The 23,156-nt window shown below is 40.4% G+C and overlaps 1 pseudogene; it reads left to right on the top strand.

Moving 5' to 3' along the window:
• Window positions 1-15,224: 15,224 nt before the first annotated feature.
• On the top strand, window positions 15,225-16,090 carry LOC108586519 (annotated as a pseudogene).
• The last annotated feature ends 7,066 nt before the right edge of the window (window positions 16,091-23,156 follow it).

The raw sequence follows: 23,156 nt of genomic DNA, 5'->3' as shown, positions 1-23,156 counted from the left end.
TTTTTTTTAATAGTGTCACTGCCCTGACAATTTTGCACTGTGATGTAGGTCCTTGAGGCAACTGTGGAGAAGGAAACAGGAGATGTGCTCTTGAGGCTGTGTTTATCAGATTGTTATTAAGCACCCACTCTGTGCTGGTAACTGTGTTGCTGGAGGAGGGGATGAATTAGGCACATCTGGCCCCTGCCCTTAGAAATCCTGCAGTTGAAACAGAAGGAAAAAAAATTAAACATCACATAAGCCACCTAATTAATTACTTAATTTCACTGTGATAAATGCAAAGAAGGTGCTCTGAGAGTGGTTCCCAGGGAGCAACTGGAAAGGGCTATGCCTCTTCCCCGTCATTCATTCTTTCCTTCTTCAACAGCAAAATGTTGAGTAGTTGAGTTAGAGCAGTAGGTATCAGTCGCTCACCCATTTGCCACCCCAATCGTGTTAAAAGCAGGCCTTTAAGACCCAAAGAGCTGAAATATGACTACTGTGAGCATCTTTGAGCTTATACCTGTGCTAACCTCAGCCAGGCCCCACCAAAGAAGCAATGCTGTAGTTCCAAAGCCATCCAGAAGTCAAGATGGTTCAGCCTCCCCCAGCTGCCCTCAAGCTTCTAATTTATGTACTTGCAAGCCAGCATGTCAAGCCAGGCAGAAGGCCATCAGACCCTTTGTCTCCACCTGTCTCCTCTATTTGTTCTTGCCTCTCCTTGCCTCCTGCCTTTCTCCAAAATGTCTTTTCATTTGGTGTGCAACAGAGAAAAGGGAGAAATGTAGAATGATTTATCACATAATAGGAAATTGTATCTTGAGAGTATTTTCATCAGACTCCGTAATTGTCATCTTGAACATGTGTAGGGAAATGGACACTCTCATCCATTGTTGGTGAAATGAAAGAACCTTTCAAGACAGTGATCTGCCATCTTCCAACAAAACAAAAGTATCCATAACTTTTGACCAAGCCATTCTACTTTTGGAGTGTTTCTTTAAGAAATCAAGAGTACATCCATGAGGATATCAATTGCAGCACTATTTAATATAACAAAGAAATAGATAACTCAATGTCCATCAATTGGAGATGGTTAAATTATGGCTGATCTGTACAATGAAGTATTATATATTTGTCAAAAGACCATGAGGGAGAACTGTATTAACTCAGTGGAAAGAAGGCTAAGATACAGAAAGTAAAAACATTATTCTAGCTACACTGCAGAACAGTGTTGTAGAATATCTAGAATATACAGTGTTCTGCAGTGTATCTAGTGTATCTAGAATAATCTCATGTTATTTAAAAACAGAATGCTTACATATGTGTTTGATATGCATTATTAAAAGTCTGGAAGTATGCAGATGACTTTAAAACAATTTCCCCTAGGGAGTAAAATTTAGGAGAAAGGAGCTTTTTTTTTTTTTTTTGAGACGGAGTCTCGCTCTGTTGCCCAGGCTGGAGTGCAGTGGCCAGATCTCAGCTCATCACAAGCTCCGCCTCCCAGGTTTAGGCCATTCTCCTGCCTCAGCCTCCCAAGTAGCTGGGACTACAGGTGCCCGCCACCTCGCCCGGCTAATTTTTTGTATTTTTTTGGTAGAGATGGGGTTTCACCGTGTTAGCCAGGATGGTCTCGATCTCCTGACCTCGTGATCCGCCCGTCTCGGCCTCCCAAAGTGCTAGGATTACAGGCTTGAGCCACTGCGCCCGGCCAGGAGAAAGGAGCTTTTATTCTCTAGATGAGAGAGTAGCACTTTGGGAAGCCGAGGCAGGTGATCATTTCAGTCCAGGAGTTCGAGACTGGCTTGGGCAACATGGTTTCTACAAAAAATACAAAAAATTAGCTAGGCATGGTGATGCATGTCTGTAGTCCCAGCTACTAGGGAAGCTAAGGTAGGAGAATCACTCAAGCCTGGGGAGGTCAAGGCTGCAGTGAGTCATGATCACATCACTGCAGTGCAGCCTGAGCAATAGAGCAAGACCTTGTCTCAAAAAAAATAATAATAATTTCATTTAGTTTGACCGTTGCGTATAGTGAGCATGAATTACTTATTAAGGAGAAATAAATTAACGAACCAGCATTAAAAAAAACTTATGTGCTCTAGAACAGGATAGTAATAGTAGACTCATCGGTCTATTTAATGTAATGTTGATGCTTATTTTATGACAGTTCAGTATTTGATTGGAAACAGCTCCTTTTTTTAGAGCCTCTCTTTTTCCCTATATTTGGCACTTCATATAAAATACATATCTGGAGATTGTAGAGATGGAAAGGTAGAGAAGAAGGCACAGGAAAAGGAAGGGGATTCAGGAAGAAATAAGGACTTATCCAAATTTTAAAAAGCCATCAAAATTATGTTTGGGGGAAATTTTATAATAAGGTGAAATATAGATAATGAAAAATGCCAAATTCAAAGATGCATAATTAGTATGACTATTCTAAGAAATAAATGGCCTCTTCCAGCCTCCAAAAAGGATGCTGGAGAAAAGTAAACCAAAATGTTAACAATGATAGACTCTGGATGGTGTGACTTTAAGAAATGTTTCGGCTGGGCACAGTGGCTCACGCCTGTAATCCCAGCACTTTGGGAGGCCGAGGCGGGCAGATCACGAGGTCAGGAGATCGAGGCCATCCTGGCTAACACGGTGAAACCTTGTCTCTACTAAAAATACAAAAAATTAGCCGGGCGTGGTGGCGAGCGCCTATAGTCCCAGCTACTTGGGAGGCTGAGTCAGGAGAATGGCGTGATCCTGGGAGGTGGAGCTTGCAGTGAGCCGAGATCGTGCTACTGCACTCCAGCCTGGGCGACAGAGCGAGACTCCATGTCAAAAAAAAAAAAGAAATGTTTCATTCCTCACATTCTAAAACTTTTTTAATGAATTGATTAGTTTTATCACATAAACAGTCACACTTTTATTGAAGATACGCCTATCACTACCCAACATTTTACCCTCCCAAAATACCAACACAAATACAGGTTATACAAGGCAGAGCTGTGTCTAGTTTTAGTAGAGATGGGGTTTCACCATGTTGTTCAGGCTGGTCTTGAACTCCTGACCTCAGGTGATCCACCCACCTCAGCCTCCCAAAGTGCTGGGATTACAGGCATGAGTCACCGTGGCCAGCCCCTAAACTCATTTTTGAAGCCTGGGTATCTTGAGCCTGAGAAGCCCATTAAGTTTTGAGTCTTCCCTTCTCTCTGCATTAGAGCAACATCTTAAAGATTCCTTTATTTTCATAAGGAATACAGTCTAGGGAAGTAAATTTCAATGGGTTGTTTGATCTGTGACTGGGAGATAGAGTATAATATTCATTGAAAGTATTCAGTACCTCAGGGTAAGAATCCGTAACGTAATGTAGATTGTCTTTATTGCTTAAATTTTATTCACAAAGTTGAAGTGAGAAACTGTAGGAGTTCAACAAAAAAAATCAGTCTCAGCCCCTCAAATCCCTTGCTCTGGATTTACTGAATTTTTTTTTTTTTTTTTTTTTTTTTGGCCAGAAGGCACTCACACCCAGTATTTTCTGGTGAGAATTTATGTTGGCCTGCTGTTCTTGGTTTGGTTTGTTTGCTAACAGTTGCCAACTGTGCAAGCTCCCTCTATAATTTCTTGTAACTTTTTTTTTTTTTTTTTTTTTTTTTTTAAGAATAGAGCCTCAAATACAGGGTTTCATGATAAGGTCTCAAGTTCTATGTAAAGTGGAAAATGTTCAGTACCAATGCATGCCAAGGAGGGGTGGGACTGCTTTACTCCCTTTAACCACTTCTAAGTTAGAAAGACGTCCTGTCCCTGTAAGCCAGGTTTCTCCGAAACTATCACAGACTCAAGAGAAGAGATGCTAGTTGTTTTTTAACTTTGAAATGTATGAGTAAAAATAGCCCCTGTCCCTAGATTCTTCTCCTTGAAAGCTTATCAAAAAGGGACTTCTGATCCCTAATCTTATCCTTTAATACTCACTCACTCACTGCATTTAACAAATAATTCTATCTTGAACAGTAGATCTGAAGAACTATGGGTAAGTGTTCCTTTACCTAAGAAGTGCTAGTCCTTTTTAATCTAAGTTTCTCCTATTATCAGAATTCAAAATGTTATTGTGGCTTACTTTGCTTTTATAAAATATTTGACTTCTAGTACCCCAAGTAGACAAGAACTTATGCTGACATGAGCCATGAGTTTAATATAAATATATGGTTTTTCTTTTAATTTTTGCAGTTATTCGATAATTTTATAAATGAGGAAATTGAAGCTCAAAGATGTATGTAACTTGTGCAAGTTAATTGTAGAGTCAATTTCAAGTCTGTTTCCATCAAAAGTTCATGCTTTTTAGTTGTATCATGTTGTTTCTAACAACTTAATACAAGAAAACCAGTATTAATTGGCCACTTATGATACAACAGATGTTTTCAAGATATTCTTTTCATCCATAACCAAAACCTATTCTACTAGTAGTTATCCCATTTTTATAGAAAAACCTGGGGCTTAGAGAGGTTAAAAATGTGCCCATGACATAGTTTGCAGGAGACAAATCCAGATTGAATCCCAAGTCTATTTGTCTCCAGTGCCTCTACTTTCTATGCTATCATGTATAGCATTTTACATGAATTCACTCACGAGAACAACTTCGAGATGGGTCCTATTATCATTCCCATTTTACAGATGAGAAAAATCAAGTTTCGAGACATTAACTAACTTGTCCCCCAAGTCTAGTTAGAGTGTAGGAAAAGGAGATTAAGTCCCAGGCAGACTGACTTTGGCATTCTCAATGACTTAATGGACTATCCCTTCAGAAACACTTTTTAAGAATCAATGTTCTAACAAAAGTGAGAGAAATTTTCTTAGGTGTGCAAAATACAAAATGTAATTTTAAACACAAGAAAAGATAAAGAAACTATCTGTCAAACTTGGCCATTAGGGTCTAGCTTAGAGAATGCTCCTCCACAAATACCTCATACAAATTACTAATTAATGTTCCCAGAATTTTCCATTAGCATATTGTCTCATTCCTCTTAACTACTGCACTAGTGAAACCTTGCAACTTCAGAGGAAAAGGAGGGCAGCTCTGGAGTAGTATAAACAAGAACATTGTGCAATGAACCCTGTGGGTGCTGGTAAGGCATCTAGTATTCAGTCCCTCTGCATTTTAAGATTAGCTTACTCATCTTCAGGATTCTGGGTCAGGAAAACACTCTGCCAAATGAAGGAATGGGCCATCCTTCATAGGTGAGGCCAGAGCCACTGACCCAGCATCAGGAGGGCATGGCTTTGAAATTGCCAGTTCAGTAGTGGTGATGAATTTGCACGTGTCTCTATGTGAGCTCTCAGCTCCTCTGGCCCATTGTGAGTAATGACAAGTACTTTGGAGGGCATTAGAAGTCAAGGGCCATTGTTGTCATGATATATGAGATTAGCAACAATTTAAAACCTTAGCTACTTGGGAGCCTAAAAAAAAGAAATAGAGCAAGATTTCATGCAAACTTAAACCCCATAAATGTGTGACCCAATTTCTCTCCAGCTTTGTCTGTGCAATTAAGGGAAGAGATAAGAAACTATTACAAGATGCTATGTTTTTAATGTCAGCAATAGTTCATTTTTCCAGGAATAGGATAAAACAGAACTCAAGCAGGGTACCATAAGCCTAGTCTAAGACAAGTTCTTTTTATGGATATGTGTTAGATTTATATACCTCCAACTTCTATGCTTTATAATAAGGCCATCCAGCATGAATCCCCTTAGTGAGACAGATGCAATATTTCCTTCGAGTGGGAAGCAAGGAAGCAGAGGAGGGATGGCCGGCCTTATTATGCAAAGAAGCTATAATAAAGCTGCTTTTCAGCACTCCAAGTGGCCCTTTGAGAAGATGAGTAGTGAAGGAGAGCATGCAAAGGGCTATATGTCTATTTATCTAATAAAACCTGATTACAAGCAACAGGTGCACTCGCATATAAACTACCTAGGAGTCATCAAGAAATCCTGAAGAAAGCTGCATCAAATTGCAAATGATATGACTTTCATCTAATGATAGGTATTAATTATACAGAGAAGACTGCAATAGGCCCATAAAATGGGTGTTCGCATCCTCATTATTCAGTATTTCATGTCATGATGATAAAGCAATAATGACAGAATAATAAACAAGCTTTTTATTTATTTATTTGCCTCATTGAAAATGAGACTTTGAAAGTCAAATCTCAAAGTTTAGAGGAAGTGGGTAAAAGACTTACAAAGACACCTGCAAAAGGTGAGCAGAGATATCAGGGATGAGAAGAATAAAGAAGAGACTAACCAATAGATAGATGGGGGAATAAAATCAATAGATAGATGTTTTTCTCTATGATAAACACACTCCTAAAATTCAATCGGAATTAAGATGGCAATTTTCCCTTGTAAGTAAGAGCAGCATTTTGTTGATGTGTTTGAAAATGCCTAACCCCTTGGAAAGAGCAATAATTCCTTTAGGTAACATGATAGAGGGGCCATGGTGATACTGAGGGGAAGGAACACATGGGGTCCCCTGTCTTGTATGCAACAGCACCTTTCACTTTTATGATTGCTAAAAGCTCTACCAGCTCATGAGGCCCTAGTAGATCACACAGCCAGTAAGTGAGAGATGAAGACTGGGTAGGAAAGAACTGGAAGGACTGAGATTGCTTGGAAGGAGAGAAGTGAGAGCAGGAAGTGGTGGGCAGAGAGGCAAGGAGAGCGGTACAGGGGAGAACACTGGGAGCAAACCAAACCACCACCACACATGTGCAGAGGGATGGCCACAATCTTTATCATGATAATTTACTAAATAGTGCCTCATAAAGATTAAGGGAAAATGGGGAGAGGAATGTGGTGAGTTGGGAGAGAGGGGGAGTCACAAGAAATGACTACCTGGAATCCTAAAATAACCCTCTCAGAAGAAATTCTGCCCAGAATGCCCCATTTGGTTTAACACAAATAAACCTGCATCCCGACACCATCCAGCCAGCCTCCTTCCTGCCTGCATGCCTGCCTCTTCAGTATTTCTCAATGCTTTGAACTCTCATCAGTAGAATGTTTTGATAGATGTATTTTACGAAACATTGGAGAGTCTTGATTGCTTATGACTCAACTAATTTTGTCCTAATGAAGATGAGGAAAATATTTTTCTTTAAAGAAAAATAAAGTGACCTAATTGTGTATCCATGGTAATTTTTATTTGAATATTATCTCTGGAGACAAAGGCAGAGGAGTCATTTTGGGTGTTTACAAATTATGTTATTTGCATACAGATATAATCTCTCCTAGTTTATCTGGTTACTGATATGGGCACGGAAAACCAAACTGGAAAAGACAGACGATGGATGAATGTGGAAAACCCATTAAGTTAGATCCCACTAATTCAGAAATGGTGACATATCCAGCCTTGAGAAAACGTACCTCTCATTTATTTAAAGAAAACAGTAGGCAAATTAATAATGTAAAAATAGTAGAAGAAAATACTGTTTGACCTACTAAAGCAAACAATACCTCACCTTACTCAGATATCAAGTACTATACATGTCTAAGTTTCAAACAGGAATGTCAGAGCCTATTTTTCATGAACACAGTCATGAAATAAGCCAGTGGCAGACTTTTTCTTTTAAAATTTGGAACTATCTCTTGTTTATAAAGTAAAATAAAAGCGTAGCTAGAATACTTTGTCAACTTAAAAGGACACTCTCAATTTACATACAAGATGTATGCTGCTATGTTCTAAAGTTAAATTTGTATTTGCCTAGTAGTTATCTTATTTCTGGATCCTGGGACACTTTATCCCAAGGAACAGAGTCACTTTGTTCAGCAGATTCCAAAGTTCCCTGATCTTTGGTGAGATGGCTGCAGAAAAAGAGACTTAATCATTGTCTGGAACACTGGTTTTTATGTGTACATGGAGTATTTTCACAAAAACAGGTGTCAAGATGATTCAGGGTGATTATATCTTCTGAGTGGGAAGAGAACAAGGAAGACAGAGATGTGACACTATCACCTGCTCCATTTTCACACCTTAAATTTTTTTTTTTTTTTTTTTTTTTTTGAGACGTCGTCTCACTCTGTTGCCTAGGCTGGAGTGCAATGGCATGACCTTGGCTCACTGCAACCTCTGCCTCCTGGCTTCAAGTGATTCTCCTGTCTCAGCCTCCTGAGTAGCTGGGATTACAGGTGCCCGCCACCACACCTGGCTAACTTTTGTATTTTTAGTACAGACAGGATTTCATCAGGTGGGCCAGGCTGGTCTCGAACTCCTGACCTCAGGTGATCCATTGCCTTGGCCTCCTAAAGTGCTGGGACTACAGGCATGAGCCATTCTGTCCGGCCAAAAGCTGGGAGATCATTGATAACACTTGTCACTCACTCTATCTAAATTCCACAGGAACCTACTGGCTTATTTAGACTTTGGAAGATATGTATGATAGCTACAAGTCCTCCCTGAGATATTTCAAATATGAAAATTCAAGAAGGGAAGCCAAGGTCTCTTCACAAAATTTGCCTGGGCTCATTCACCTACATTCATTGATTCATTGGTTCCATGCATACTTGCTGGGTCCTATTACATATACAGTAATTAGAAAAAGTAAAGATTTAGATTGCCTTCCTCCTAAAGTATGTATAGTCTGGAGGTTCTGGAGTTAGGGGTAGCACTTTGAGCAAGATTTGAATGGAAGTAAACATAAGACAGTAAAAAAATAGAAAAACAGCCACCTTTGCTCTTTTTAAATGAAGCAGCAAAATGGAGTAGAAGGGGAGAAAAATCATTTTCCTGGGAGGAGACTTGAGAAAGTACTTAGAGAATATGGTGGTAGTTGAGGTGGATTTGCAAAATTGTTTTCAGGATGACATGAAAGTGAGCTGTCCAGGAAAGAGTAACTTGGGAAGCTAAGAAATTGACATGGAAAACTAAAAATACAGGGTGATGTTAAAATCATAACTTGGGATTTAGGTACAGAAAGGAAACATTAGCAAAGACTTTGGAAAGGTAGAATAGGCTATTTATTCAACAGACATTTGTCAAAAAGTCTGCTATGTACCAGACCCTCTACTAAGCACGGGGGATAAAAAGTTGGATAAAGACTTTTCTACCAATAGTAATCCCCTTAGACTAACAGCAGTGGTGTCACCTGGGTCTTATTAGGAAGGAATCAGATTCCACTCCACATCTAATGAGTCAGAACACGCATTTTAACAAAATCCCTAGGTGACTCCTACTAACCTTAAGTTTAAGAACCGCTGACGTAATACATTGTTCATATTTAAGGAGCTTACAAATTATTGGAGGAGACAAGCAAACCCGTAAACACAGTGTACTATGATAAAGGCTGTGAGAGGAGACAGGGAAGCCTACTGAGGTAAGCAAGTCAAACAGGGGGAAATGTCAAAGGAGGCAGAAAAAGAATGCAGTTGTAAACCCATATTACAAATGCAGCACAGATGTGCCAGTGTCATCTAACTGAAGCCATTTACCAATTGATAGAACATTTATTTTATTCTTTTTTTTTTTTTTTTTTTTTTTTTTTTTTTAGAGACAGGGTCTTCCTGTCACCCAAGCTGGAGTGCAATGATGTGATTGTAGTTTACTGCAGCCTCCAACTCCTGGGCTCGAGCAATCCTCCTGCCTCAGTCTCCCAGGTAGTTAGGACTATAGGCTAGCACCACCATGCCCAGCTAATTAAAACAATTTGTGTGTAGGGAGGGTTGGGTTGGTAGAAATGAGGTCTCACTTTTCTCCCCAGGCTGGTCTCAAACCCCTGGACTCAAGTGGTCCTCCCAATTTGGCCTCCCAAAGAGCTGGGATTACAGGCATGAGCCACTGCATTTGGCCACTTTTTCTTGATTGCCTTTGTGTACCAAGTTCTATTCGATCAATTATTTTATTTAATCCTTCACCTCCACTTGTTTGGTTCAAGGCACCATCATCTCTTGATTACAGGATGTGTTAGCTATAGCCTTAGCTGGCTGATAAACTCCACCCATTCTTCTCCCCACTAGTTGTATTTTGCTGCAGCCTGAATAATCTTTTCAAAACCTGAATCTAATTTTGCCATCCACTGTTTAAAGTCTTCAATAGCTCCCTATTGCTTCACTCCTCAACATGCTTTATAATGCTCCAGTGATCCCTCTCCTGCTGCATCTCCCTCCCAGCACTCCTGAGTGCTCTCCATTCAACCAGACCTTTTTTCAGTCCTGTGTACTCTTTACACTGCCTCCTGCCATAGGCAATCTAAACATGTTGCTCCCTCTGCTTAAACACGTTCCTGTTTTTCTCTTATCCATGCTAAGGCTGGAACACCCCTCAGATGTCCATGTAAAGGACTTTCCACAGGAGCAGCCTTGCCTCACTTCTCTGATGAGGTCACATCTCCCTGTTGGAGGATTGCTTGGTCACCCTTTTCACAACTGCAATGTTAATTACTTGTGTGATGAATTGACTGTCTCACCCACCAATTAAGCTTGAACTTCCAGCAAGGACCAAGGACCTCATCTGGTTTTGCTCACCACTTTTTCCTCAGGATGGTGCTGGTCCATACCAACTTCTCAATATTTGTTTGTTTAATCAATCACCATAGAGATTAGATTTTAGATAGAAATGTTGATGGTCATATTTTGACAAAAAGTCAGCAGTGTGAGATGCTTCAGAGAGGTTTAGTGGATTGAGCACTAAGAAATAATATATTTTGTGACTAGAAGATCACTGAGAGTGGCTAAGTAATTTCAGCAACAACATCACCAAATCGGATAAATGGTGATGAAATGGAGGCCCAGATGTAGACAACCTGATTAGCAATGAAGAAGAAACAACGATTTAGAGAGAAGCTCAAAAGAGGTAACAAAGTCAAAGGAAGGGATGATTTTAGAGTAAGGAAGGCTTACGCATATGTGTTGGAAGCAGAAGGAGCAAGCATAGAACATAATATTGAAAGGGAAGAAAGAAGGTATGTAACTGATGACGAGACGAGAACAAGGTTAACACCCCATGTGAGAAAGCACCCTTGAAAAGAGACTAACACATCTTGCTTTGAAACAGGAGGGAAAGAGACGAAGATGGGTTAAAATACAGAATTGGCTTTTTGGTTTTGTTTGTTTTTTATTTGTTTCTTGGGGTTTGGTTTTGTTTGTTTTGAGACAGGGTCTCATTCTGTTGCCCAGGCTGGAGTGCAGTGGTGCAATGGTGGCTCGCTGCAGCCTCGCCCTCCGGGGCTCAGCAATTCTCCCTACTAAGCCTCCTCAGGAGCTGGGACTGCAGGTGTGCCCCACCATGCCCTGCTAATTATTGTGTTTTTGGTAGAGATGAGAATTTCACCATGTTTCCTGGCTGGTCTCAAATCCCTGGGCTCAAGCAATCCACCCTCTTCAGCATCCCAAAGTGTTGGGATTACAGGCATGAGCCACTGTGCCCCACCAAAATATAGAAATGTTGTTACTCGGGAGGCGGAGCTTGCAATGAGCTGAGATCATGCCACTGCACTCCACCATGGGCGACAGAGTGAGACTCCATCTCAAAAAAAAAAAAAAAAAAGACAAAACAAAACAAAAACAAATTTTGAGTGTGAGAAAATAGATCACCTTGAAGAGTCTCTCTCATCATCTCTATCACCCTCCTTCCAGTTTGTCTCTTGTTTTTTGACATTCCTCGAGGATAGAATGATGGTTCACTACACAGTCCTCTTTATTCTCATTTTGACCTTCATATTTTTTTCTCTGCTTCTCTGCTTTAAAAGGTCATTCTCTCTACTTATTACCCTTGTCATCACTGGTAATCAACACACAAGAAACTCTCTCACCTTCTGAGACTTCAGCCCTGGTTCCCAGTCATCCACTTTGCCTTAACCTACGGACTGCATAGTGCATAATAATGATCCTTTCAACACAATGGTCTAAAACTTCCCCAACTAAAACCCCTACTGAAACTGTTCATCATTCATTTTCATTAAGCAAATAAATACTTATTAAACACCTTCTCTGCTCCAGGCTTTATGCTAGGGTTTGAAAATACATAGGTGAATAAAATATGGCTCCTGTCTTCAATGAGCTTACAGTCTGGCATATGAAGAGAATTATTTTTAGTGATAAAAAGTGGTAGATAATATAAAGCATATAGGCCAAGGGCGGCAGGTTGGCAAATTCTATCTTGGAGGGCTCAGGAAAGACTTCAGAGAAAGTAGCCTAATATATGATGTTTAGCCCCAGAGACTTGATGGCAGAAATTGGGGTCACCCAGGTTTCAGGTTGAGAACACAATGAGGGCTCACCAGGAAGTGTCAGAATTCACACATTCAATAAGCATTCGGTGGGCACCTATGGGTGGCAGTCACTGTGCAAAGATGATACCCAACATGAACCCACTCACAGGCTAACAGTCTGCTTTGACTCTCAGGAAAATTGTGGAGCAACTCAAATTTGTCCATCACTACCTCCATTTCTGAATCTTTTGCACTCCTTATTCATGGAGCTCTTCTTCCTCACCTCTGCAACGTCCACTGATATTCAGGAAGTCGGCTGGGGGAAGAATATATAGTTGCCCAATATACTAAGTAAAAGCCATTTGTCTATGTCCAGGCTTTGAAATCCATCACCAACAACAAAGCAAAGGCAATAGCACTTCCACTTCTCCCTCTCAAAGAGTTTTAGGCTTAATAAATAATAATGAAGATAACACTAATAAGTTCAAGTAACATTTATTGAGCAATTAACAGTGTTCCAAGCTTTGCGAAAAGTGTTTTAGAGGAATTATATTTTTTAATTCACATAAGAATTCTATGATGTAAGAATAACGATTTTACAGAAAAGGAAACTAAGTGTCATGTTGCTAGTAAACAGTGCCTCAGACTTCCCTGTTTATGGCTTTTCTTCTTCCAGGCAATCAATCAAGTTCATCTTAACTGAATTTTATATATAAATTATGCTGAAGCAAAGAACTGGCTCAGGCCTTAATTAGAAGCAGCCCTCTCTAGATGTTTCTCTACTTCAAAGTGTTTATTAATAGATACAGAATTCACTAATGTTGTCAATAGAGGTATTTTAGACTAGAGGGGTCTTCTACCACCCTTCAAATAATCCTAGGTAGTGGATCTGCCCATCCTACCTTAGAATTGGCCTTTGTTCTACAGTTTCAGTCTCCATAAGTATAATAGGCCTACCATCTGTCTTTATTATGACTAACCACATAAAATGTTTAATGGATTTTTAATAGATTTCAAAGGGCTTTTTTTCTGTCTAGCTCTCTGTAATTGCTGCTTTTGTTACTCCTCAAGCAACTACTTCAACATTCTACAGTTATTGTTAAGACATGAGCTGCTTGTTATTTTATTCCACCTAATGAATACTGTAGCAGGCAGAATAGTCTCCCAAACATGTCCACACCCTAATCTCTGGTACCTGTGAATGTGGTAACTTGCGTGGTCAAAGGGACATTGCAGATGTGATAAAGTGAAAGATCTTGTGACAGGAGATTATCCTAGATTAGTTGGATGTACCCAAGGTAATCACAAGCATCCTTATAAGTGAAATGAAAAGGCAGGAGGATCAGAGTCATAGAGGTGTGAAGATACTGCACCGCTGTATCTTTGAAAAGTATCTTTGAAAGTAAAGGAAAGTGGCCGGACGCAATGGCTCACACCTATAATCCCAACACTTTGGGAAGCCGCGGCAGGCGGATCACCCAAGGTCAGGAGTTCAAGACCAGCCTAGCCAACATGGTGAAAACCCATCTCTACAAAAACACAAAAATTAGCCAAGCATAATGGCAGGTGCTTGTAATTCCAGCTACTTGGGAGGCTGAGGTGGGAGAATTGCTTGAACCTGGGAGGCGGAGGTTGCAGTGAGCCAAGACTGCACCATTGCACTCCAACCTGGGCGACAAAGCGAGACACCATCTCAAAAAAAAAAAAAAGAAAAGAAAAGAAAAGAAAAAGTAAAGGAAAGCACCATGAGCCAAGGAATGCAGGCAGCTTCTGGAGCCTCCTGAAGGCACATAATCTGCCAACACCTTGATTTTAGCCCAGTGGAGTATATTTCAAACCGGTGACCTCCAAAACTGTAAGATAACACGTTTGTTTTCTTTTAATTTGTGGTGATTTGATGGAAGAGCAATAGGAAACAAATTCAAATTATTTTTTTCTATTCTTGATACTTTGTTATTTGTCAGGCCTCTGAGCCCAAACTAACCCATCATATTCTCTGTGACCTGCATGTATACATCCAGATGGCCGGAAGCAACTGAAGAATCACAAAAGAAGTGAAAATGGCCGGTTCCTGCCTTAACTGATGACATTACCTTGTGAAATTCCTTCTTCTGGCTCAGAAGCTCCCCCACTGAGCACCTTGACCCCTGCTCGCCAGAGAACATCCCCTTTGACTGTAATTTTCCACTACCTACTCAAATCCTATAAAACGGCCCCACCCCTATGTCCCTTCACTCTCTTTTTGGACTCAGCCCACCTGCACCCAGGTGAAATAAACAGCCTTGTTGGCCGGGCGCGGTGGCTCAAGCCTGTAATCCCAGCACTTTGGGAGGCCAAGGCGGGCGGATCACGAGGTCAGGAGATCGAGACCATCCTGGCTAACATGGTGAAACCCCGTCTCTACTAAAAATACAAAAAACTAGCCGGGCGTGGTGGCGGGCGCCTGTAGTCCCAGCTACTCGGAGGCTGAGGCAGGAGAATGGCCTGAACCTGGGAGGCGGAGCTTGCAGTGAGCCGAGATCGCGCCACTGCACTCCAGCCTGGGTGACACAGCGCGAGACTCCGTCTCAAAAAAAAAAAAAAAAACAGCCTTGTTGCTCACACAAAGCCTGTTTGGTGGTCTCTTCACACGGATGTGCGTGACATTATTGGAAATACTATATGCCCCATAAAATGAACAGGTTAAATTGCCAGTATAGATCTCAGCAATCACTGGAAAACTGGGGAGGAGATCTTTGGACTGGGAACAGTCATGCAGTATGGTAGATCTTGGTTGGGAGCACCTGCCCAACATTTTTTTTTTTTTTTTAAAGGAACTACCCCTCCCTACTCTCTATAGCTTTGTGGGAACTGCCAATCAATGTGCCTCCCCTCTGTATTCCCCCTGCCAAGTGGTGGACAAACGATCTGGGCTGAACTGGACCTGTGAAACTCTCAAGGGAATGGAATGGCTACTATGCTTTGGATACACACATAGGTGTATACAGCAGTCCTTTTTATCCTTGGTTTCTCTTTCACGAGTTTCAGTTACCTGTGGTCAACAGTGGTCTGAAAATAGCTGGAACCATGGAGGTTATAGAAGAGAAGAAGAAGGTTCCTTCTGTGCCAGAAACCCTTAAGAAAAAGCGAAGGAATTTTGCAGAGCTGAAGATCAAGCACCTGAGAAAGAAGTTTGCCCAAAAGATGCTTCGAAAGGCAAGGAGGAAGCTTATCTAGGAAAAAGTGAAGCACTATCACAAGGAATATAGGCAGATGTACAGAACTGAAATTCGAATGGTGAGGATGGCAAGAAAATCTGGCAACTTCTATGTATCTGCAGAACCCAAATTGACGTTTGTCATCAGGATCAGAGGTATCAATGTTATCAGGCATGTTTTATTCAAATCTTTGATTGCAATTGAACATTCTTATTGCATCTTGTGTTACTCTGAATTCAGATACACAAAAAACATGCCATGTAGCACTAGAAACAAGAATATCACATCCTTCCTATGAGGTCTGAAAGGTGTTGCTGCTTCTTCACCTTCATCAAATCTTCAAGGGAACTTTTGTGAAGCTCAATAAGGCTTCAATTAACATGCTGAGGATTGTAGAGCCATATATTGCATGGGGGTACGCAAATCTGAAGTCAGTAAATGAACTAAGCGACAAGCATGGTTATGGGAAAATCACTCAGAAGTGAATTGCTTTGACAGGTAACGCTTAGGATCGCTCCATCTCTTGGTAAATATGGTATGATCTGCATGGAGGATCTGATTCATGAGATCTATACTGTTAGAAAGCACTTCAGAGAAGCAAATAACTTTCTGTGGCCCTTCAAATTATGTTTTCCACTAGGCAGAGTGAAGAAAACGGCCACTCATTTTGTAGAAGGTGGAGATGCTGGTAACAGATCGGATCAGATCAACAGGCTTATTAGAAGAATGAACTAAGGTATCTACCATGATTACTTTTCTAAACTGATTGGTTAATAAACAGTGCCTGCTCTCAAATTGAAATTAAAAAAAAAAGAACAGTGCATGATAGTCATAAACTTTCTTTTTTTAAAGACGGCATTAAGATATATTTTCATAAAATAATTATAAACTTTCTACAAATAAATTGTCAGCTTGGGAAATGCAACAAAATATTTGAGAATTATGGGAGGTTCTTCCTTATACATGCAAAACTCCTGTTAATATGATAGGATTCTGGGCCTAGAAAGGACCATGTTATACATATGCATAATTTATGGGTGAAAATTGGCATTATTACTGGTGTGAAGCTTGGAAGGGCACTGTTTAATAAAAAAGGGGTGAAAATATAAAAAAAAAAAAAAAAAAAAAAAATTACCAGTATATCAGTAGCCCCAAGTTTCTTTTTCAGAAGTACTCATGTGATAGCTTTAGAACTGAGTCCTCTACTGAGTCCTCTATTACAATGTTTCTCAAACTTGAGAGTGTATCAGAATCACCTAAAGGGCTTGTTAAAACACAGATGGGTGTGTAGTAGGACAAGCTGCAGACAAAACTCCTCAGACACCGAGTTAAAGAAGGAAGGGGTTTATTCGGCCAGGGGCATTGGCAACACTCCTGTCTCAAGAGCCGAGCTCGAGTGAGCATTTCCTGTCCCTTTTAAGGGCTCACAACTCTAAGGGGGTGCACGTGACAGGGTCCTAATCGATTGAGGAAGCAGGGGGTACATGACTGGGGGCTGCATGCACCAGTAATTAGATCGTATAAAACAGGATAGGGATTTTCACAGTGCTTTTCTATACAATGTCTGTAATCTATAGATAACATAACCAATTAGGTCAGGGGTCGATCTTTAACTACCAGACCCAGGGTGGGGCGCCAGGCTGTCTGCTTGTGGATTTCGTTTCTGCCTTTTAGTTTTTACTTTTTCTTTCTTTGGAGGCAGAAATTGGGCATAAGACAATATGAGGGCTGGTCTCCTCTCTTAGGTGGGCCCCACCTCTAGCATTTTCTGAGTTAGCTATGCTAGACACCTTGACTGTACAGGTGCATAAAATGCAGTAAGAGCTAGAATGGGTATGGAATGACACTAAATTGTTAATTCAGAATGTGCGCAAAGTCTGCCATTCACTATATTACCACTTACAACTAGGCACAGTGCTTAATGAACGGTTCTTGAACAAATGGATGAATGAATGACTGTCATGACAGCAATTCTTCATTCACTCAGTTGCTATTTATTGATTGTCTCCTTTCTCCAGGTTCTGTTTTAGGTGGTCTTATGGGAACATAAAGTAGGGAACCAAACAAGCAAAAAAAAAAAAAAAACTCCTTGTGGTAGACTGAGATAAATAGGAATAAGCTAAATAAGTAAGCTATGTGAAATAGTAGAAAGTGTTCATTACCATGAGGAAAAAAAATAAAGCAAGGAAAAGAATCCAGGCTGGGGAGCTAACTCTAAATTTAAATACTGTGGTCAGAGCAGGCCCTTCCTCAATCCCCTCAAGCACTACAAACTCATTCACAAAGAATATGTTTGTCCTTATGCTGCCATAACATAATTCCTGAGACTAGGTAATTTACAAAGAATAGAATTTTATCTTGTCATAGTCCTGGTGGTTGGAAAGTTCAATTCAAGGAGCATCTGGTTGACGTAAGAGGACGTCCTTCTTGCTTCATCCGCTTGGAGCAAAAGAGCAAACTAGGCTAAGGCTGTGTGAAGCCTCTTTTATAAAGGCCTCAATGCCATACACAAGGGAAGGGGTCTTACTGCCTAATCTCGTCTTTAAGGCCCACCTCTCAATGTTATCACATTGGCCACACCTGAATCTTGGAGAGGACACATCCAAACCATAACAACGTTCCTTGAACTGCAATTCGGCTGCAATTCGGACTGGACCCCAAGATACCACAAATACAGAGAAGCAGCATGTAGTCTTTGTCCTCCAGGAGTTTACAACCTGTAGGCCCAATCTAGAGGATGTGATGACTGAATGCCTGCCCAGCTGTGCCCATCTTCTAATTATAAGAACTTAGATTGTTGTGCCCAGACCCTCTGTTCCCCAAAGAAGACCACCAGAGTCCAGAGTCAAAGCCAAGCCGCAAGGATCTTTATGACAAGTTCGAATTTGGTCCCTCCATTACACAGCATACAAGAGGGCCCCGAACAATGCGAGTGCTTGCTTTTTTATAGCCCGAAAGTTACAGGGGAACAAAGGAATTCTTTCGGTTCCCGCGCTTTCAGTAAAACCTTGAACGGCTGTCTCCTTATCGGAGACCTTCCAGGTGGTGTTTGTACTGGGCTCAGGAAGTTTGAGAGATATGTGGTGGGATGGGAGGATGGGATGTGTTTGTACTGGGCTCAGGAAGTTTGAGAGATATGTGGTGCGGATGGGAGGATGCCCGGATCGTGTCTTGTACTGTAGCTGCAGGAAGTTTGAGAGATATCATGGCGATCATGTGGTGGGACCTGGGAGGACTGGGAAGTCAGTGGAAGAAAAGTCACCTTTTTTTCTGATCTTTGGGCTATTACCTTCCCAAGCTTTAAAAAGAAAACGTTGAGAAAGAAAAACGTTAAAAACATTTTTTACATTTTTACTTTACATTTCAATATTAGTGTCTTTTTCATTTTCAAAGCTCTTCTACACGTTATCTTACAGGATCAAAAGAGGGGAATAATTTAAAAAGCTAGTTCAACTTTACAATCCCAGACCGAATTACTCTTCTAAAACAAGTGGATGTAAATTATACATAGCCTCAGGTATCTTGGGGGAAGGAATTAAGTAGAATACGCAAAGCAATATGCAAATTTTTTAACGTTTCAATAAAGTAATGATGGAACTAATTAAGCTCTTTCGGAGATGCTTTCCCTTCCACTTGAGAAAGACTCAAGAGCCAACCTGCCTGTCTGCACACGTGACTGGAAATACAGACCACAAATCAGTCTTGTCTGACTACACAATGAGTCCAACGCAACAAAGCAGTTCTTGGCTTCTCATGTAAGTATGTACAAGACTAGAAATACTGACACTTCCTTTAATATACCGGTACAGTAAAACCACAATAGTTTGAAAGGTTCTTCTTGAGGTCAAAGCAAATTCGTTCATCTTTAAAAAAAAAAAAAAAAGATATCTCTATTACTATCATCTGTTCTTTTCCCCAGCCTACTTCTAAAACACTAGTTCTCAAACGTTATTTTTCATCAGAATCACCAGTATGGCTTGTTAAAAACAATTGCTGGTCCCTATCTGCAGATATGATCTGATATGGGTCGGCTTTGGGGCCTAAGCATTTGCATTTCTCACAATTTCCCAGGTGATGCTGATGCTGCTGGTTTGGGGCCCATGTTTTGAGAAACTCTGTTCTAAATAAAATTGAAGTAACCAATTGAAATTACTCTTCTTAGCCATTAAAATAACCAATACACTTAAAGAAAGTAATAAATAACTATCTTAGTTTCTCCTCAGGATAAACACCTCAATCAGATTTAATCTTCCAATTAATATCCCTTTAATCAATTCTTCTGCTCTTCCTTAAATTCTCTGGGTAAAATAAATCACCCTGAAAATATAAATTAAAAGTGGACATCATGTGTTATTAAGGACCTAATAGACAGTGAATTAAGTGGAAGTAGCATTCCCCAGCTCTTGCAAAAAACCCAATAACTTAAAAATATCCAAGTATCGTATTAGTTTTTCAGGTTAAAGCACAACATTGCTCATGAAAGGCCCCATGACGCTAGTCTATCAAGCAAAACACTTATTGTTTGAATTTCCTGTTTATTTAATAAATATGTAGAGATGGGTAGTCTATTTTCCTTTTAATATTTTATAATTGGAACAATTATTTTTTAAAATCTATCTTCCCAAACCACATTTTAAAATAAGGGTTAAAAATTATACAAAAGGACAACAAATTTATTTTCCTAACTGATTAAATGAAACAGGACTCCTATAGCAACTAATAAAGCATGTCTTTTAACATTTGTAAATTCAGTAGATGCCACTTTAATACAATGTAGAAGTGTATATTGGTCCTCAGTTCATTAGTTTTAGTATGCCCTGTTAAAATATCTTACTTGCATTTTTGTATCTGCCAGGATGTCAGTTCTGACATGACTCTCTTCAGGCGAAATGTAGTTGGCCTTTCCTCATTTTTCGCTGACACAGAAAATGAACAATTTCTTAACATCATTTAGGATAATGCTATCTGAATCATAGCAAGTTCAAGTATAAATGAGGTGCACATGTTAAGTCATCTGCAGAAAGGTACAATTTTACAACTGGCTGAATTAGTTCAGGGCATGAAAATTTAGCAGCCAGACTCACTAATTCTAGAAGTACGTCTAACAGGAGAAAAATTTCAAAATACATAAAAACAACCAGCCTTTAATAGCCTCATTTCCACTTGCATATAACATTGGACTTTAATCTAATGTATATGCAAGTTGCTTCCTGCAATGTTAAGCATTAACTATAACGCACCCTTATCTAGAGCACATTTGATAATTTGGGTTGGCCATTAAAATATTTAAATTGAGCACTTAAGTACAGTTCAGAAAATTATATTCTTTACATTTGAAATAACTGTAAATAAAACTCTCTTTAAATTATTATGGAAGAATAATGCTAAGTGAAAAAAGCAGAATACAAATTGAATCTACACTGTAATTGCAACTATATAAAATTGGTTATGCATGCAAACAAGACTGCAAAAAAACATGGAAAATACGTGACTGATTTGTTAAGAAAATAGATTGAAGGAGTTTCTTTACAAAAATGCTATAGTTTGTATAAAGTTACTTGTATCATTTTAAAAAATATTAAAACAACTTGGGGGAAGAAACTGTTTTCTCCTTAGATTGAATGTTTTCTTATGTTGGATGGTAATTTAAATTATCAAAACATAGGAAAGATAGTTTCAGTATTAGAGGAACAGAAAGCTATCTTCTTTCCTTCAAAGAAATTCATTTTTAAAGCACATATTGTTGTAGATATATTAATGCATATTCTTTACATGCACACATTGTTATTGCCATTCATCACTAACATTGCAATTCTCAAAAATACTAGTCTTCTAACCAGAAGTAATCACGGAATCATAATAAAGACAAATGAACTAAATTACTGATGAAGTTGAAAGTTGCACTATTTTGATTAAACAGCCAGCAGGAATTGTCAGACTAATTAACTAAGGGTCAAGTTGCTGCTCAACCAAATGCCAGAACTATCAAAATCCAATACAAGCTATGCCCCGTTACTTCACTAAGACTATGTATTTGTACTTAAGAGTAATGATCTGATATGTTAAGAAAGTTTAGCTCAGTAAAATAACTGCTGTTGAAAACTGTTTGTGCCAGGGCTGTTGTCAGCAAATCACTCAAGTTCTGATAGTCAAGTTAGATCTTAAATCTGAAAGCTAGGGATGCCTGGCATCTTTATAGGTAATGCACAAGTGGGCTTGGGCAGGGTCCATAGTCTAATGTTCATATCCCTGACCACAGTAATATATGGTGAGAAGCAGGGATGAACTGAGGCCTCAAGAGAACCAGAGCACCCTCTTAAAGACTCAGGATTAAGCTGATAGATATTAGTCGTTATGCAAGGAGAAGCAAAATGACCCATGAGCCAGAACTGAGCTCTTCTTACCCTCTTCATCCATTCCCTACAACCCCCAACATTTGTCCCTAAAGTTAAGATTTTGAGCCAGGTGCGGGAGCTCACGCCTGTAATCTCAGCACTTTGGGAGGCCGAGACGGGTGGATCACGAGGAAAGGAGATCGAGACCATCCTGGCTAATACGGTGAAACCCTGTCTATACTAAAAACACAAAAAATTAGCCGGGCGTGGTGGCGGGCGCCTGTAGTCCCAGCTACTCGGGAGGCTGAGGCAGGAGAATGGCGTGACCCCGGGAGGTGGAGCTTGCAGTGAGCCGAGATCGTGCCACTGCACTCCAGCCTGGGCAACAGAGACTCCTTCTCAAAAAAAAAAAAAAAAAAAAAAAAAAGATTTTGAGCACTTAAACCATTCTGGTCTAATTTATCTCCTTCCTTTCTCGGTTTCCTTCATTGCTTTCATTATTATAGTAAATGTTAGTCCATTGTACAGATATTTAGAGAGTCTACTTAAACTTACTAGCCCAAGTTGCAAGTCAGTAAAATGTCTTTTTTTTTTTTGAGACGGAGTCTCGCTCTGTCGCCCAGGCTGGAGTGCAGTCGCCGGATCTCAGCTCACTGCAAGCTCCGCCTCCCGGGTTTACGCCATTCTCCTGCCTCAGCCTCCCGAGTAGCTGGGACTACAGGCGCCCGCCACCTCGCCCGGCTAAGTTTTTTTGTATTTTTTTAGTAGAGACGGGGTTTCACTGTGTTAGCCAGGATGGTCTCGATCTCCTGACCTCGTGATCCGCCCGTCTCGGCCTCCCAAAGTGCTGGGATTACAGGCTTGAGCCACCGCGCCCGGCAGTAAAATGTCTTAAGCTCTTAGAGTAGTGATGTTAACTGCCCACGCTTCCCTCCCCCCAAAAGCTAACAAACAACTGAAGTAGATTTTCTAGCTTCAATTTAAGTAAAAAGTGGGATTGAGGCCGGGCACAGGGCCTCATGCCTGTAATCCCAGCACTTCGGGAGGCTGAGGCAGGCGAATCACGTGAGTCCAAGAGTTCGAGACCAGCCTGGCCAACATGGTGAAACCCTGTCTCTACTGAAAATAGAAAAATTAGCCGGGCGTGGTGGCGAGTGCCTGTAATCCCAGCTACTTGGGAGGCTGAGGCAGGGAGAATTGTTTGAACCTGGGAGGTGGAAGTTGCAGTGAGCCAAGATTGCTCCACTGTACCCTAGCTTCAAAGACAGAGCAAGACTTCCTCTCAAAAAAATAAAAGGCCAGGCGCGGTAGCTCATGCCTGCAATTGCAGCACTTTGGTAGGCCAAGGCGGGCAGATCACAAGGTCAAGAGATTGAGACCATGCTGGTCAACAAGGTGAAACCCCGTCTTTACTAAAAATATAAAAATTAGCTAGGCATGGTGGTGCACGCCTGCAGTCCCAGCTA

This window comes from Papio anubis, chromosome 19, assembly GCF_008728515.1.
Source record: "Papio anubis isolate 15944 chromosome 19, Panubis1.0, whole genome shotgun sequence".
Taxonomy (NCBI): domain Eukaryota; kingdom Metazoa; phylum Chordata; class Mammalia; order Primates; family Cercopithecidae; genus Papio; species Papio anubis.
This window is presented reverse-complemented; position numbering and strand designations above follow the sequence as displayed.